A 20197-nucleotide genomic window follows, 5' to 3' on the forward strand; every position below is an offset into this window, starting at 1 on the left:
CTGAGTTCAGTGACAACTTTCTCAGTTCTATCAAGGATGGTACATTCTAATAGTGTTCTCCAACAAAGGAGAGAAGTTAATTCATTACATACAGTCCATGATTCACACGCCTTAATGCTTCCTTTTCTCCTGGAGTTGCATTTTAACTGGCTTTCTGTGCTGTCCTATGACACCATTTTATTTCATTTTATTCTTATTTATTTAAAAAAATTAATGAGGTGTAATTGACATACATTATATTAGTTTCAGGTACACTTTAGTGATTCAATAACTATATACATTGCAAGGTGACCACAATAAGTCTAGTTACCATCAGCCACCAGACATAATTACAGAATTTTTTTTTCTGGTAATGAGAACTTTTAAGATTTATTCCAATAGCAACTTTCAAATATGAAATACAATATTACTAACTATTGTTGCTATATACTTATGCTACTATTTTATTTTTATTTTTTATTTTTCCCATGGTACTATTTTAGATGGGACATACCATCATGATGTGTTGAGGGCCCATTATTACTTAATATGTACTTCTCCTCTCTGATTTTTTTTATAGTAAGACTTCTAAGCTCTACATCTAGGACCAATGTCAGAAGAAAAGAGTGACATATTGAGAGGGTTTTCGTTATTTTACCCTCCCATCTCTTCCACCCCAGTGATTTTCATTAGCCTTATTTCCCCATCTGTGAAAGAAATGTAAAAATATTAAGATTCTTCAATATGAACAGTTCTGGGGGTCATTCTCATATAAAGTTCCTGTGGTTAAAAGGTCAATGCCAACAACCAAATAATTCAAACTCAAGCACTGGGCTTTGCCAAATTGCAAGAAACTGAGGCCCAGTCTTTCCTGTGATCAGCATGTTGTAAGAACAAATGGTTCATTAGTCACTGGTTCCCTGACACTGTAGAATTAAGTCAGCCCAGTAACAAATAACTCATTGTTGTCCATACTTCTAAGATATTAATAGTCAGTTAACCACAAGAGAAAACTTCCACACTACTGGCAGATTGTATTCCAGTAAAACCTGGTTTGGTTGATGAATGTCAGTCTTGGGCATTAGAGTTCTTTTTTGAGGAAAAGGTATGGAAACTGTAATTTGCAATATATATAACAAGAATTCTATTGACCCTTGAACTAGGGATCCAATAAAACATATTTGCTCAAGACCCAAATTGTGAAGAGGGAAAAACCGAAGAAGGAGAAATGAAGGATAAAGGATATGGTGTTTGAATTACCGGAATATTTTTATTTAAGATCCCATTGTGAATAGGTTTGTCCATAGATGAACAAAAATATTTTGTATGTAGCTGATTGGGGATATACATCACAAAAGAAAGTGTTTTGAGGAAAATTCTAACTTGGCATCAATTTCTTAGAACCCTGGACTGTAGACAAGATGCGGCAAAGCTACAGAGAGAGAGAGAGAAAAGGAGGGAGGGAGGGAAAAAAACAATTCCCTGTGTTAAATCTGAAATAAGAGAAAGGCTATGAATCACACTTTAAAAATATCTGAGGAAATCGTTCCAAGAAAGCATGGGTCCTCCTTGGAAAATTAACCTCCCGGGTCACTTTGAGAAGAAACGGCCAGGAAATCCAAAGGTTAGACTAAAGTCTCATCCCCACTCCCATTCTGACTACTGGAATAGCCTTGTGGATTTTCCAATACAACAGATTTCACACCCTCCCCTGTAGTCACCAAAGGGGAAATCTGAAAAAAAAAATTGGAAGGTGTTTCACCTGAGTTTATTGAAATAATTGAGTCCTTCACAAAATGACCAAGTCTTCTCTTCCCATCAGAATAAATAATAAGCAAAGAACCAATAATGTGCATTCTTCTAGGTAGAACTGCCTCTAAGGCAGATGTTTTATTGTACCATGAAAAGAGTTAGTTGAGGGAAAGACTCCGTTACTCCAGGTGACTTCCAAATGTCTATGCATCAGGAGCTTCTTTATGAAGATCTGTTGCTGTCTGACAAATATAGTTATATATCCTATGAGAGAATAAGACCCTTGATATATTCCACTCGGGGATCCAAGAAATGTTTGCATAATTGAACTTTCTCCTCTAGCCAAAGTTATAGAGGCATGAAGAAAGAACTGAGAGGGAGAGGGGCACTCTAGACAAATGACTATAGCCAAAGTAATACCCAATGTAAATAATTCATTCTTTCTTTTGGAGAACCAGGTAGGCTAAAAAAAAAGCTGTGGATGATTTCATGTCACTGGGAGGTCAAAAAGAAAAGCTGTAAAAATAGACAGTTTTGAAAGAGAATATTCAAGATGCAAACAAACTATAGGATGATCATCATATAAACACTACTTCAACTGCACTCTCATTTTAGATGGAAACGCAGAGCTGAAATTTTAAGTGGACATGAATTCAAAAATGAGCCTCATAAGCTTGTTTTATGTCTCATTTCATTTAAAAGACTTTGGCAAAAAAAACAAAAAAACAAAAACAAAAACATCTAATTAGTTAGATAAGAGTGCCACATCAGATGTTACCCTAAGGTCATTGTTATCTGCAATTCACAGGAATTTGGCAAATGCATTTACAACTTCAAAAAACATACAAAGGAATAAATATTTTAAATTAAGGATGAGTGCTATGAAAAATAGATTAAATAACTCTACCTAAAGAGTATGACTCTCTAATTTCTATATGTAGATTCTTATTCAGGCTTTAATTAAAGTTGATTTATATCGGAAAAAAATTTTAGAGTTAGAGTCATGAAGCTAAAAGGGACTTTGAAGATCATGAAATTATAATTATATTTGATCACAAAAGAAAGTGTTTTGAGGAAAATTCTAACTTGGCATCAATTTCTTAGATTTGCTCAAGACCCAAATTGTGAAGAGGGAAAATTTGAAGGGATTAGTATTTAGTATATCCCCACTTTGAAGGGATTAGTATTTTAAGTGACATAGGTACTAGATTTATGGAAGTTATTTATGCAATGTATTAATTTGTAGGTTTCCTTAACCATCGTTGCAAAAACCAATTTATTCAAGAAAAGGTGGAGAGCACCACAGAGGCAGACATTTGTTCTTTGACCTTCAACTTTTTAAGATATTCTGTTGATCAAATGGGAACAAAGAACTAATGATTTTGGTTTCCTTTTCACTGGTTTCACTGGTAGAACCTGGAATAAGGCTGGAAGCCTAAAATTGTAGCACAAATGATGGAGAATGTTTGAAAAAAATTCCTAAAAATTACTTATCAATTTTGAAGATGGAGTCCAGATTGTGGACATATTATTGGAGAAAATGTGCACATCTAACTGCAATGTAAAAGTTTACTTTATACATTCTTTCTCTCCATTCAAAGAATAGATCATTTCCTGCTATAGTTTTTAATACTTCATAAGAATTTACTTAAAATTATGGAATGTTTCATTACAAATTAAAAACAAGCCCCCTCTTTTAATTATTATTAAGACTTTTTCTTGCCTAACTTTACCCAAATGCCTTAAAACTTAAAGCAAACATAAATATCTGGAGTCTGTTATTTTTGGCCCTTTAAAATTAAGCATTCAGAATTCCACTCCTCATCTATGGCAGGTTGGTTTGTATCAAGCACCAGCCCTGGGCAGCCCGGGTGGCTCAGTGGTTTAGCGCTGCCTTCAGCCCAGGGCATGCCTGGAGACCCAGGATCAGGTCCCACATCGGGTTTCCTGCATGGAGCCTGCTTCTCCCTCTGCCTGAGTCTCTGCCTCTCTCTCTCTCTCTCTCTTTCTCCTCTCTCTCTCTCTCTCTCTCTCTGTCTCTCATAAATAAATAGATAATAAAAATCTTTAAAAAAAAAAAAAAAAAGCACCAGCCCTCCTGCTGAGAACCAGAAAAACTGGATAAAATAGACTTTCCTTTTGGAGAGAAGAGTAACTTAAAAAAAAATGCACATGGGTGCATTCACCAAACCAGACCACATGCTGGACCATACAACAAAGCTCAAAGAATTTCAAAGGACTGATATCATACAGAGTGTGTTCTTTGTCCACAATTAGAAATTAGTAATAATAAAATATCTATGGAAACCTCAAGTATTGAAAATCAAACAACATGGTTCCAAATAATCCATGAGAAAAATATAACTAATGAGATAAATTAGAAAACATTTTGAACTGAATGATAAAATATAGCATATCAAAGTTTGTGGGATGCATATAAAGCAAGTGCTAAGAGGGATTTTCCTTTTTTTTAATTGCTTTTAGTTGCTTTAAATGTTTATATTAGAAAAGAAGAAAAATCCAAAGCCAGTGACCTAAAATTTCAATTTAAGAAGGTAGAAAAAGATCAAAGTAAATCCAAAGGAAATAAAAGGATGATGATAAAGATAAGAAATAGAAAATAGGACCAGAATATCAAAAGCAAGTCTTGAAAAGAAGAATAACGTTGGAGGATTTATGCTATTTCAAGATTATAAGTCTACAGTAATCAAGATAAATGGCACTGAAATAGTGGTTGACAAATTCATCAAGCAGCATACTACATAGCTCAGAAATATAACCATACTTAAATGGTCACTTGATTTTTGATAATGACAGCAAGGCAGGTTGATGGGGCGGGGGGAGCCTTTTCAACAAATGGTGCAACAGTAAATGGATATGCATGAAGAAGAATTGAGCTTTAATTTCTACCTAAATATAATTTAGGATGGATCACAGACCTAAACACAAAAGCCCAAACCACATGCTTTTAAGGGAAAACATAACCAAATATTTTGGCCACTTAGAGACAGACACATATTTCTTAGGTCACAGAATTCAATATCCACAAAAAAATATGATAAATTAGGTTTCATCGAAATTAAAATTAAACTAAAATGGTCTATCAAAAGAAACCATAAAAAATAAGTAAGAAAGCCACAAAAGGGAGATAATATTTGTACTAACTATACCAGAGAAAGAACTGGTATCAAGAATTATATAAAGAATTCTGATTACCCAATAATAAAAAGACAAATACTGCATCAAAAAAAAAAAAATTGGCCAATGATTTAAACATACATTTAACAAAAGAAGAACATGAACAATAAACAAAAGGAAAAGTACTCAATGTCATTGCTCATCATGGAAAAGCCAATTGAACCATGAGATACTATTACATATCCACCAGAATGGCTTAAAAATAGAAGGAATGACTAAATCTTGGTGAGGCTGCAGAATGACTGAACTCTTAAACATTGCTGGCAAGGATGTAAAATGGTACCACTTTTGGGGACTTAGTCGGTTAAGTGCCTGACTTCAGCTCAGGTTATGATCTCAGGGTCCCAAGAGAGAACCCAACATTGGGCTGCACATTCAGCAAGGAGGTCTGCTTGTCCTTCTGCCCCTCCCCTCACTCATGCTCTCTCTCTCCCTTTCTCAAATAAATGAAATCTTTAAAAATAAAAAAAAGGTACAGCAAGTTTTGAAAATTTTTGTAAGTTTTTTTTTGTAAAAATAGACACATATAATTCTACTCCTAGGTATTTTGCTCAAAAATAATGAAAATACATGTTCATAAAACAAGACTTGTAAAAGAGTGTTTGCAGAAGCTATGTTTATAATGGCCCCAAATGAGACAAGTCAGGTGTTCATCAATAGAAATGGGTAAACAGACTGTGGTAATATACTCACAGTTAGACATTACTGAGCAATACAAAAGGAAAGTACATGCAAAAAATCATGAAGGAACCTCAAAAATCATAGGCTGAGTAAAAGGAACCTTATAAAAAAAGATATAAATTGTAGAATGGCAAAACTAATCTATAGTGGAAAAAGAACAGTGGTTGATTCTGGGAGGGCAGAGATAGGGGTTGACAGAGAAGGAGCAGAAGGGAACGTTTTTCAGATTACACAGGTGTTATGTATTTATCAAAACTTAGTGAATTTAGGAGATCCCTGGGTGGCTCATTGGTTTAGTGCCTGCCTTTGGCCCAGGGCATTATCTTGGAGTCTCGGGATCGAGTCCCACATCAGGTTCCCTGCATGGAGCCTGCTTCTCCCTCTGCCTGTGTCTCTGCCTGTCTCTCTCTCTCTCTCTCTCTCTCTCTCTCTCTCTCTGTGCTTCATGAATGAATAAATAAAATCTTTTTTAAAAAAGTGAATTTACATTTAAGATTTAGCAGTTCACTGAATGTAAATTTTACACAAAAGAAAATACATATCATGAGCAACTAAACAACTTTAAGATAAATATGCTGAAATAGTTAGAGGAAAGTATACTGATGTGTGCAGTTTACTTTTAAATGCACCAAAAAAATGGATTAGTGGGCAGACAGATGAGGATGTAAATAAACAGATGTTTGATATTGATAAAACAAGTATAGTGACATATAAATCAAAGAATCTATATGGTATGTATACATGTTTGTATTATAAAATTCTTTCAACTTTGCTGGATATTTGAAAAAAATTATAATAAAGTATTAGAAAAAATAAAGGTAAATTAAAGTGATTTTTCACACACACATACACATGCAACTTCACCACCAACTGAATTAATTCACTAAGTAGATTAGCAAAGGAATTTGGGGACAGAAAGAAAATGATCCAAGATGGAAGCATGGAAATTCAGGAAGAACAAAGTGTATAGAAAAGGTTGATATTTGGGTAAATCTAAATATCATTGATTTCATGAACAATATATGTAGAATTAAAATACACAAAACAACAGCATTAAAGGCACAACTATTGTGAGTATAGTTAAAATGCTCTAAGATCCTTTCATATATTTGGTAATAGCACCAATTTATGTTGGAATAAGTCAAAGTTACATTTCATAACATCGAGGGTAAACACTATTAGTTTCCTAAGGCTGCCATGACAAATTACCACAAACTGGGTGGCTTAAAACAACAGAAATTTATTCTCTCAGAGTTCTAAGAGCTAGAAGACCGAAATAAGGTGTTGGCAGGGCCATGTTCCCTTTGAAGGCTCTAGGGGAGAATCCTTCCTTGTCTCTTCCAGCTTCTTGTGGCTCTTGGCAATCCTTGATAGCTCTTGGCGTGTAACCGCATCATTCCAATATGCGCCTCCAATTGTCATATGGTGTTCTTTCCTTGTGTGTTTCTCTGTGTCTTCTACTCTTCTTAGAAGGACACCAATCATTGGACTTGGGACCCAACCTGATCCAGGAAGATCTCATGTTAATGAATTACAACTCCAAAGACACCATGTTCAAATAAGGACACATTCTGAGGTCCACTGATGTAAATTTTGAAGGAATACTATCCATTCCACTTCAAGCACTAAAAGAAAAGGAGAAGAATACATAACAAATAGGCTAATAAAGAGGGAAATGTAAAATATAAAATACATACTGATCCAAAAGGAGAGAAGAGATTAAAAGAAACATTGAACAAATGGATAAATAGGAAACAAATAGTAAGAAAGGGGATTTAAACCCAAATATATCAGCAATTGAATCAAAAGGAAACTAGTTAAACACTGTCATTGAAATACAAAGATTTTTCTTGGGAGGAACTTAATTACATGCAGAATTAAATTATATGAAGCAATCACTTTAATGGCAGAGCTTTAGTCAATGAAATTACAAGAAATATAATAATACAGAGTGTTTGAAGGTAATGGATAAGCAAAATACTATGTAAACACTAATCAGAAGAAAGCTGATGTAGTTATATTATAAGCAGACCAAGCAGGCTTTAAGACAAGAAATGTTACTAGAGGTAGAGATATATTTCATAATGATGCAAGAATCAAGTAACCAGGAAGATCGAATAATTCTAAATGTACGGGCATATAATAACATAACCTCAAATATGTAAAGTAAAATTTAAAGAACTTTTAGGTCTTAGAGAAATTGACAGTCAATATAACTGACAGGAAAAAAAATACCAAAAAGCCAGTAAAGATATAGAAGACCTGAAGAACATATAATTAACAAACTTGAATAAATTGACATTAACTAAACACTGCAATAAGTGGTTGCACTCTTTTCAAGTATACCTGGAATAGTCACTAAACATCAACTAATTGCAGAGTCATAGCAGTGGTCAAAAGATTTCACAGCAAGGAACTCTTCTATAAAATGTTCTCTGAATACAATGAAATCAAATGACATATAAATATAAAAACATAACTAAAAAATTCCTAATGTTTGGAATTAAACAATAAAATTATAAATGATCCATGATTCAAAAAAGAAGGCCAAGTGGAAATTAAGTAATATTTGGAAATGAATTGAATGTTAATGTAACCATGAAACAAAATTTGTGAAATATGGCTACCACATTCTTAGAAGGAAATGCATACTTTACTTACTGGAATATATTAGGCAACTCAAAACCTAAATCAATAAAGAAGAAAGAAGAGGGAGAGGGAAATATTAGAAGGAAGAGAGAAACAGAAATTAATAAACTAGAAAACATTCAATAGAAAAGAATATCAAAAGTCTAGCAAATTAATAAAATTTATAAAGCTTTGGCAAGATTGAGAATAAAAGAGAGAAAATATAAATTACCAGTGTCAGAGATAAAAGGAGGGGTATTACTAGATTCTACTGAAATTATAAAGATAAGAAGAGGATATTATATTCTTTGCCAATAAAATATGAAAAGTTTAAAAAGGACAAATTCCTAGAAAAACACAACTCTGTGAACTTGTCACAAAAAAGAAAATGTGCATAATTCTATCTCTATTAAAGAAATTGAATCTGTAACTTAAAACTTTCCTACAAGCAAATTTAAGGTCCAGATGGCATCACAAGTGAATTTATCCAGATTTTACAAAAACGGGAAATAGAAAAAGAGAGAACACTTCCAATTCATTTTATAAGGCCAACATAACCTTGATACAAAAACCTGAAAGGACGTTTACAAGAGAGGGAAATGTGGGCCAATGTCTATCATGAACATAGTTGCAAAATCTCACTAAAAATATTAGTGAGGTGGTGAACCTGCTATACGTAAGAAGGGAAATATATCATGGCTCGGAAGTTGTATTCCAGCAATATAAGTTCATTTAGTATATTATCACATTCAAAATATAATATGATCATCTCTGTAAGTGGATCAAATTTAATAGCCATTCATGATTTAGTTGGAAAAAAATTTCTCAGTGGTCTAGAAACAGAGGGGAACTTCTGTAATTGTTTTTCTTTAATCTACAAAAAACTTACAGCAAATAATAAATTTAATGGTAAAATATTCAATGCTTTCCTCAGGACTAAAAATAGAACAAGGATACGCCAATCACCACTTCTATTCAACAGTTTCCTAAATATTCTAGTTAGTGTAAGGAGGCAAGATAAAAAAATAAGTGGTCTACTCTCTTTCACCATACAAAAAGATAAATTCAAAATGGATGAAAGATCTAAATGTCAGACAAGATTCCATCAAAATCCTAGAGGAGAACACAGGCACACCCTTTTTGAACCTGGCCACAGTAACTTTTTGCAAGATACATCCACGAAGGCAAAAGAAACAAAAGCAAAAATGAACTATTGGGACTTCATCAAGATAAGAAGCTTTTGCACAGCAAAGGATACAGTCAACAAAACTCAAAGACAACCTACAGAATGGGAGAAGATATTTGCAAATGACATATCAGATAAAGGGCTAGTTTCCAAGATCTATAAAGAACTTCTCAAACTCAACACCAAAGAAACAAACAATCTAATCATGAAATGGGCAAAAGACATGAAGAGAAATCTCACAGAGGAAGAAGTAGACATGGCCAACACACACATGAGAAAATGCTCCGCATCACTTGCCATCAGGGAAATACAAATCAAAACCACAATGAGATACCACCTCACACCAGTGAGAATGGGGAAAATTAACAAGGCAGGAAACAACAAATGTTGGAGAGGATGCGGAGAAAAGGGAACCCTCTTACACTGTTGGTGGGAATGTGAACTGGTGCAGCCACTCTGGAAAACTGTGTGGAGGTTCCTCAAAGAGTTAAAAATAGACCTGCCCTACCACCCGGCAATTGCATTGTTGGGTATTTACCCCAAAGATTCAGATGCAATGAAACGCTGGGACACCTGCACCCCGATGTTTATAGCAGCAATGTCCACAATAGCCAAACTGTGGAAGGAGCCTCGGTGTCCATCAAAAGATGAATGGATAAAGAAGATGTGGTTTATGTATACAATGGAATATTACTCAGCCATTAGAAACGACAAATACCCACCATTTGCTTCAACGTGGATGGAACTGGAGGGTATTATGCTGAGTGAAATAAGTCAATCGGAGAAGGACAAACAGTGTATGTTCTCATTCATTTGGGGAATATAAATAATAGTGAAAGGGAATATAAAGGAAGGGAGAAGAAATGTGTGGGAAATATCAGAAAGGGAGACAGAACATAAAGACTCCTAACTCTGGGAAATGAACTAGGGGTGGTGGAAGGGGAGGAGGGCGGGGGATGGGGGTGAGTGGGTGACGGGCACTGAGGGGGACACTTGATGGGATGAGCACTGGGTGTTATTATGTATGTTGGTAAATTGAATACCAATAAAAATTATGTTATTAAAAAAATAAGTGGTCTAAGAATTAGAAGGGAAATAAAACTATTATTTTTAGATAAACAAATACAAAAAATCTCGATAAATTATTTTATTAGTAAGTGAATGCTGCAAGCTTGCTAGATACAATATTCAAAAATTAATACTATTTTAAAGTAAACAATTCCTAAATAAGCAAATAGAAAACTTACTCAAAGACAAAAGTAACACACAGCATCATTAAACACCAATTATTAGGGATAAATTTAATAAAAGCTATGAAAAACCTCCATATAGTAAATCACAGAACATTACTGAGAGTTAGGAAAAGAATACCTAAATAAATGGAATAAGTGTACTCTTCATGCATCAGAAGAGTTGTTATTTTAAAGATGTCAGTTGATGTATAGATTCAATGTAATCCTAATCAAAATCTCAGCAACCTTTTATTTCAATTAAAATTGACAAATTAGGGATCCCTGGGTGGCGCAGCGGTTTGGCGCCTGCCTTTGGCCCAGGGCGCAATCCTGGAGACCGGGAATCGAATCCCACGTCGGGCTCCCGGTGCATGGAGCCTGCTTCTCCCTCTGCCTATGTCTCTGCCTCTCTCTCTCTCTCTCTGTGTGACTACCATAAATAAATAAAAATTTAAAAAAAATTGACAAATTAATTCTAATATTTAAATGGTAATGCATCAGAGTGGTAAATATTGGACCAAGATTAGCCCAAATATTCTAGGAGAAAAATAAAACTAAAGTACTTATACTAACATATATTAAAAATTATTATAAAGGAATAATAATTAAAACAGTGTGGTATTGACACAAGGTTAGGAAAACAGACTGATGGTACTGAATAGAGAGTCTAGAAGACCTACCTACATATGAATACCCAATTTATGATAAAGGGGGGATTTCAGAATGAAAGAACAGTCTTTTCAAAAAATGATACCTGGTCAATTGGATTTCCAAATGGAAAAAAAATGATTTTTGATCACTACCTTGCACCATAAACAAAAAGATCAATAACAATTAGATTGCTTGTTGAAATATGAAAGTAAAACAATGCAGCTTCTAAAAAATAAGAGACTATTGTATAATCTCAGAAAAGCAAAATTTCCTTAGATAGAACATTAAAAAAGCAGTACACAAAAGAAAAATTGGTAGGTTAGAGTGTAAGAACCACTATTAAGAACTATTTTTTATCAAAAGATACACTTGAGCAAGTAAAAAGTCAAACCATGGATGGCTAGAGAGCATCTGTAATGCATATATATAATGACAGACTCTTATCTAGTATTTACATGAAGAACTATAAATCAATAAGAAAAATACAGAAAACAATAATTTTAAATGTACTAAGTAATGAACAACACTAATTTCTAAAAAAGAAAGAAGAAAGAAAGAAAGAAAGAAGAAAGAAAGAAAGAAAGAAAGAAAGAAAGAAAGAAAGAAAGAAAGAAAAAAGTACCAAGAAGGTATGGGAATATTCTCTTCTCAAAAGATTAAGTATATTTGCCAATAAATATCTTCAAAAGAGTTCAACCTCAAACATAAGGGAAATGGAAAATAAAGCCACAATAAAATGACACTACATCGCTATCAGAATGGCTAACATTAAAAAACTTAAACCAAAATGTTGAGGAGCAACTAGAATTCTCATAAACAATTGTTGCAATCATTTGAGCAATTAAAAGTATCTACTAATGTTAAACATCCACAGGACCCAACAACTCCACGTACAGATATATATCCAACAGAAATCCTTAAGTATGCACCAAGAAATCACGCAGAAGAATAGTCTTGACAGAACCCGGAACAGCTGTAACAGCCAAAAGCTAGGTGAGGGGAAAAAAACTGGCACTGCCCATGAAAAAGTAGAATGGATACATAAACTGTGGAGTTCATATAATGAAATACTCAACAACGATGAAGACCACTGAATTACTACCATACCCAGCAATGTGTATGAATTTCCCAAACATGATGGTAGGCAGAAACGTCAGATACAAAAGACTACGTAATAAATGACTTCATTTATATAAATGTCTAAGAAAAGCCAATCTGTGGCATTAGATAATGGTTGGGGAGGAGAGGGTATAGTCTCTGGAAGGGTTTTGTGGATGATGTCACTGATCCATTTCTTGCTCTGAGTGGTACTTACTCAACTATGGTCACTTTTTGAACATTCACAAGCTGTACACTTTGAGTTGTATACTTTTCTGAATATATTTCATACTTCAAAAAAGAGGTTACTTACAAAATAAAAATGAAATCCCTAAATAGTGTGTTTTTTAGCACCTTTCTACCACTTTCGCAAAGTCATTAAACTGCTTGGAGATAAGCAGACCTGGTTGTTGTTTTCTTTCCTTTTATTCGTTATTTAAAAAGCTGCCTTTGGTCTTAAAGCAAAATGTATCTTCTTTGAAATCTGAAAATGAAAGTCAACATCGTTCGCACAGTTGTTGGGGAATCACTTAATTCATTTAAAGATGAAATGAGGCCTTGTCATTTGGTTTCACTTTTCCATCCTGAATTAATATAACTGGTTTATTCCTTGTTAGCTATTCACTATTGTCCCATTTAGATATTTTGTTTTAGCTGAAGCTTAAACCCTGCCCTAAGCTACGTAGACTAATCTTATTGGATCTGTCTGCAGTCCACACAGGATTCCGAGAGCTGATGTCATCTGCCCTGGGTTTATTTGTATTTCTTTCTTAGGCATATGACAGACAGTTTAGTAGTGTTTGGCTTTTAAGGAAGTTTCAGGTCTAGGCTAATCCATCATCAAGGACTAGATATACTTAATTAATTTATATATAATTAATTAATATACTTAATGTAAAAAAAAAAACATTGTATTGTAGTAGAAGAACATGGCCTGTACCACTATCCTTTAGAACTGCAGTTCTCTAAGTTTTTGGTCTCAGAAGCTCTTTACACTCTTAAAAACTATAGAGGACCCCCAAGGAGCTTTGGTTTACATGGTTTATATCTATCAATATTTATAATACTAGAAACTGAGAAATTTTACATATATGTATATTATTTTTAAAACAGCAATAATATATTCATGACATCTTAACATATACAATGCATTTTGATGGAAAATGGTTGTTTTTCAAAACAAAAATTAAATAGCATTGTTTTACATTTTTGCAAATCTCTATGTCTGGCTCAAGAGAAGACAGCTGGATTCTCATGTCTGCTTCTGCATTCAATCTGTTGAGATGTAATATATCATAAAGCTTTTAGAAAACCTCACTGTATCCACCTGAGAGACTGAGAGTGAAAAAAGCAAATAAAATCATATATTACTATGAAAATAGGTTTGGCCTCAAGAACCCCCAAAAGGATCTTATGTACCCCCTATGGATCCACAGATCACTTGACCTGGAAAATTTTTAAGATTTCTTTTTTGTCTACTATATTTAGTCAATTTTTGTAGTGTTCCATACACTCTTGGGGGAAAAGAAGTGTAGGAAATTATATCTATAATGTAATTAGTACAAGTATAACATTAAATATGATATGAAATATGTGAATTCCTTCATATAAATATAAACCAAGGATTAGCAAACTATAGCCTGTTTTTGTATGCACCTTGAGCTAACTATGCCTTTTGTACTTTTAAAGGATTATTAAAATATATACACACATAGGTGTACATACACACAGAAGAATATGCATGAGAGACGATATGTAGCATGGAAAACCTAAAATATTTGCTATTTGGCTATTACAGGAAATGTTTTCTGACTCCCAAATAAACAAACAAGCATTTATATCACTCATATTAGATATAACCATATATATTTTTCTTCTGCTTCTGAAATAACTAATCACATTTATTAAAAGCCTCCCAGTATGAATTTGAGTTTTATGGCAGTTTTAAAAGTTTTGAATTTCATGTTTGACAAGTAGTTTTGTCCACGTTTAATTCATCCTTGAATTTTATTTGTTCTCGTGTTAACTTTGCAACTTATTCTTTTATATTCCTCAGTTGTTTTTAATGTCTCCTTATAAATGTTGAGCTATAGTTTTTACTTATTTATTTTTAAAGATTTTATTTATTTATTCATGAGAGACACAGAGAGGGGGAGAGAGAGAGGCAGAGACACAGGCAGAGGGAGAAGCAGGCTCTATGCAGGGAGCCTGACATGGGACTCACTCCTGGGTCTCCAGGATCATGCCCTGTGCTGAAGGCGGCGCTAAACCGCTGAGCCACCCAGGCTGCCCTGGACTATAGTTTTAAATATAATTGGAGAATATCTGACTTTAAGTAAGTTAATTTGGTCCATTCACATTTGTTGTAGAAGTAATATTTCCTCTGTCTGCAGTCATCTTAGTATATCTCATATTCTGTTGTTTCATTTTAAATTTACCTTCTGAATTTGGCCACCAGCAATGCATGTGCTTTGATTTCCTTAATCTTCCACTAATTTATAAGGTGTATGGCCCAGTATTATGACAATTAGTGGTTACTAATAGCTACGCAAATATTTAAAGCAACAATGTGAAGAATGAAATTATCTATTCAAGAAACTCAAGTAAATGAGAAATAAAAATAGCAATAGCTTCCACTTATTATGTCATAAATCACCTCACATGATCCTCACCAAAGTTCTCTAGGTAAGTAAGAATTCATGGGGCTTAAATAAATTGTCCCCAGTCACCCTCCCAGTGAGTGTCAGGTATGAAGGTAAAATTACTGTCCAGCTGCCTCTACAATCACCTCACTAACCACAGTGGTGTACTTTGGGGTCTAGCTACCCTGGGCAGTCTGTCCAGAGAACCTGGGGGGCAGGCTCCTCCATTACTGCAATCTCTTCTTCCATCCTACCCATTCTAGAAGGAGCTGTGGTGAATTGTGTCTGCAAGATCCATGACCCCCACAGAAGCACTGTGGATTCCTTAGAGGTGCTGAATATGTTCACTGAAGTCCCGCGAGAACTTGGGAGGAAGCACTAAGCTTTTAGGTCTGAGGGGGGCCGGTTAGGAGGTTATTCTCAGCTCCCAACTCACAACTGTCCTTTGAAGTCCAAATTCAAGCTATACACACCTGCATGGGTCTGGCCATCATATCAGCCCATGTTAATAGGAACTTACTGACCCTCTTAGAACTAAGCTTTTCAAATTTTCAGTATTTATCTAAGTCCAAGGTCTTTCTTTCTCACTTTTGTATTTGTTTTATAATGTGTGGTTTTCCTGTCTTTCTCTTTTAGACCATAACCTCCTCAGCACTCAGATGTGCCTTAAAAAAAAAAAAAAAAAAAAAAAAAAAAAAAATCCCACAGCATTCTAAATTTGCATGGAGCCAAATAGTTTATAAATGTTCTTGTCTGACTATTCTTCACAACTTTTTAAATAATAAGAAATAAATGTTAACATATAGTTTGAATTTTGTCATAAAATCAACCCAAAAGATGAAGGGACAAATTATGTCATTTACCTTCTTTGTCATCCCCTTGAATCATACATAACTTTTCCAAACAGCCTACACTTGGCATTGATCCCTGTACATCCTTTAGTGGGATGGAGATGTGAGGAAAAGGCACCTGAGAGGTGCTGACTCACATGCTAGCTCCCAGCAGCAGGCTAGTGTGACTCAGCAGGTTGGAGATGGAAGGCCCTGGCCACCAGGCAGGAGGAGCACCTGGGATCCCAAGTGCCTGCTTAGTCCAAGAAGCCTGCATCCAGCCAGATGTCCAGGCAGCTTTGCCTCTTCTGTGAATACAGCAATGGGGGTCTTCTGGCGAGGCATCTCTTCAAGGCCCTTGCTCTCTTTGCCCTCATAGATGAGGAGTAAAATTTGAGGCTCACCTGTACAAAAAAGTATGGAACTAGAAGACCAGATCTGGCTACAAACCTGCCCCTATTTCAAAAGAGATAGCAAGGGCTGATGGAAAGAGCTCCAGGGTGGGGATTGGCTTGAGTCCTAATTCTGTTGCTTAATAAGCTAATAGCTGTGAGATTCCTCTGTGTCACAGTTCATCTATAAGATGGAGTAATAATAGTGTCTCCTTGCAGGGATGTTCTGAGTGAAGGAGCTAATACACGTATATTACTTCATGCCAGCAGTGAAGCCAACATTTAGTACAAGGTAGCCAATATCACTGTCCTCGTCCCTATTCTACTTCTACAGCTTCTTCCCCTCTACCTTCCTTTCCTCCTCCTGACTGTCCCCCCTGCCTAATTTTGTTACTTAATTTTTAATGTTATCTTTATAAGCAATTTCCCATCTTTTGAGAACAAGATGGTTATTTCTATACATTTTTATACATACATTTTTATGATAAATAAAGAGATGGAAGGGAGCGAGAAGGAAGAGCGAGAGGAAGGGAGGGAGAGAGGGGAGAAGATAAAAAAATGGAATTTTTTTAATATATGGAATTATTCAGGGCAGAACTTTCACTTATTGTTTATTTAAGATGGCCTGCTCTCTAGCTTTCTTATGTAAACTCTCTGGTCTCCTGATCACTTCTGAAAAGAAACAGTATGGTTCTTTGACTCATAGAGCTGTGCCTCATGGACATCTGTCCTTTCTCTGGCTATAGCTACTAGTCTTTGCCTGAAGCCTGAGGCCACACTTGGTGGATACGTAGTCCCTCCCCCATCTCTAATTGACCAAGACTTCTTTCCTGCTGTCAGAATGGTTCTCAGCACAGCACTGCGCAGTCACCACCTATCACAGTGGGCTTGTGAGAGGGAGCAAACACACTGTTGCTGGCTTTCCATCTTGGTCAATGCATCACTGTCCCAGGAATTCTTTCCCTCTGCTGGGCTTCCTTTATGGTTTCAACTTTAGGAAGGTGGCTCATGATTCTCCTTTACTAAAGCAGTGTAGGGCTGTAGTGGGGTTGAAGTGCGCTCATCACCTGGAAGTATCTCCTCAATTACAACAAATTAAATGTTTAGATAACTTAAGTACTTATGCCTTGCTTTTTTCCACAAAGGATGGTTATTTATAATATTTTCCCAAAATGGGCCTAGATAGATAGATAGATAGATAGATAGATAGATAGATAGATAGATAGAATGTGTGTGTGTGTGTGTGTATAATTATTTTGCCTTTGAAAAGGGAGTCTTGGAATAAAGGTGATACAATTCACTAATAAAAATAACATGCTGTACCTGGGTGGCTCAGTTGGTTGAGCATCCATCCAACTCTTGATTTTGGTTCAGATCATGATACCAGGGTCCTGGGATGGAGCCCTGCACAGAGCTTCATACTCTGCAGGGAATCTGCATGGGATTTTCTCCCTTTCCCGCTGCCCCCCTACTCTCATGCATGCTCTGTCTCTCTGTCTCTCAAATCAATACTTTTAAAAAAAATAATAACATAAATGAAAACCCTGACATATTTCAGATTGAACATTCCATGTAGTTTTGGGGATACAATACCCAGAGCCTGGTACTAAGAGCTACTTGGTTTTAGAAGCCAGTCAACCACCTTATAAAAAAAAAAAAGAAAAGAAAAGAAACCAGTCAACAAGCACCACACTAGGGAGGATCTGATGTTAGTATCTGAAATTTAAGGCTGTGGAAACAGGTCAAAGGGCTCAGGCAGGAGTTGCTTTTTTCCCTTGCTGTGTGACTTTTAGCTAGTCATTTAATCTTTCTACTCAGAATCTTCTTTTCTGTAAAAGGAAGGAGATATTCGAAGAAATCACTAAGAAACCTTCCTTTCTGTGATTTGACCCTTATAAATTCCACATTACAATTTAATCATATATCTGTTGAATTGATTGACGTTTTTTAAAGAGATACTTGAAACTTTTTCTGAGTACCTCTTTCCTCCCTTAATTTCTAACTCTGTAACAGCTTTAACTCTAAGAATAGAACATGGCATTGAAATGAGCTGTATACTTCTGCGTTTACATGGAAAGATTCTTACAGTGGCTTTATTTGCCTGTGTGGCTAGAGATTTAGCCCTTTAATTTCAATGTAATAATTCATCCATTGTATTCAACAAGGAGACAAGTGTGTATCCGATTTTTTAATTACAGTCACAAGAGACACCATTGCAACTGAGCTCTGCTTCCTACTGAGAGGCCATGTTCATTTTCCTCTCAAGATTATACATGAACAGTGGTTACTGAATAAGTGAACTCCTAGAGTCCCTAAAAATAGATACAGGTGTGTTTCTTTCCACTTGCATTTAACCTACACAGTAGCAATTCATTTCATAGGCATTCACTCAGGGTGGTATGTATCCTTTGAAGAGGTTCTTGATTTGATTGTCCATTTAAATTCTCCTCAGAAGAAAATCCCAGAGATCCCTAAAGGCTGCAGAATTAACTTCAATATAGTATCTCTCTTTCTCCTCCAGTAACTGCCATTTGCTAACTTCCCAATTAATTCTTCCCACCCGCCCTCCACCCACCTACACCCTTGCATACAATCTTAGTCATTTGACACTATCTAGTAGAATCAGTATAGTAGCACCTTGATTAGTATTCGCAGTAATTGCTATTTCACAGATCCTTAGTAGAATGCACTTCTCATCTTCCAGCAAATCTTTAGGTTGCTTAAGGTCAAGCCCACTTCAGGGCAGGAGGAGGTCTTCAATAAACACCTTATCTAAGATACTTAAATAATTCTTTGCTTTGTCAAGGTTTGATTTAATTCTTTGAATTGTCTTCTATGTGGAAGGTCCATATAGAGGGGAAGACCACATTAAAGGGAGCAAGAGGAGTTTGTAAAACAAGAAAAACTAAGGAGTTTATAATCAGCAAAGAAAATGTGGAAGTGTTTCTCTACTGGAAACGTCTGATTCTCCATTAGTGAATGACAAAAGAGATATTTAGGAGGAACTAGAGGGTTCCAGTTCTATACTTTAATGGGCAGTATCACAAAAATGCACAAATAAATGTGTCAATACATAAACATGATCACATATATAGCAAAACCTCTCAACAACAATAAATATGTTCACAGAAGAGTTCTCTTTTGTTATATTAAGTAGCAAACATTTTAAAGACAGGAATTGTACATTATTTGACTTTCTGTATCCAACTTCTATCATGGTGTCTTAAAATGGCAGTAAATGAATACATGTTACTGAACAAGCAAATAATAAGTAAGCATCTCCATCACTGCCATTATTCCACTTAGGGTAATACTAAAGTGCTACAAGGTATGTACATTTAGCATTCTTATTTTATAGAAAAGATAACATATTTAAAATAATAATTTACTTATCTGAGGTCTGTCCTCAGAGCCCATGATCACTAGGACCACTAAGTCTACTTTTTAAGATATTGTCATAAAAAAAAAAAAATAAGATATTGTCATTAACTTGTCCATCTTCACATATTATTTTTAAAATAAATTTCATTCCATTATCATAAAACATAAGTGTTCATTATGGGAAAAAAGTTTGTAGCCAAAAATTAAAAGATAAATCACGTAGTCCTAACACAACAACAGTGAAATATTGGTATATTTATTTCCAAGGAAAACTTTAAAAAAATTATTACTCGCATTTTCCAAAACGTTTTCTTACAGTCATTGGAAATTGATGACTTTTGCCACTGTCATTTTAAAGGTCTGACTATAGAGGCAAAAGAATAGCTAAAAAAAATTCCTTACACAACCAACAAAGAATATATAGAGAAGAATATAATTTTATAACTTTTGCCTCAATGCTCATCCCACAGAATCTGAATAGAAATAGTCTTTCCAGCCATTACACTGAATATTTTACTAGTTAACTGCTATAGGCTCAATTGGGTCA

General features: G+C 35.0%; 1 long non-coding RNA gene across 3 annotated transcripts in view; it reads right to left on the reverse strand.

Moving 5' to 3' along the window:
• Nucleotides 1–6457: 6457 nt before the first annotated feature.
• Nucleotides 6458–20197, reverse strand: part of LOC112661442 (uncharacterized) — a 70556-nt gene continuing 56816 nt past the window's right edge. For 2 of the 3 annotated variants that reach the window (XR_007403599.1, XR_007403598.1), the window contains one exon: nt 6458–7235. This is a non-coding gene — a long non-coding RNA (uncharacterized LOC112661442). Of the gene's footprint in view, nt 7236–15918; nt 16282–20197 lie in introns of those variants that run through there. The other variant, XR_007403600.1, reaches the window with a different exon arrangement.

This window comes from Canis lupus, chromosome 18 (assembly GCF_003254725.2).
Source record: "Canis lupus dingo isolate Sandy chromosome 18, ASM325472v2, whole genome shotgun sequence".
NCBI classification, from domain to species: Eukaryota; Metazoa; Chordata; class Mammalia; order Carnivora; family Canidae; genus Canis; species Canis lupus.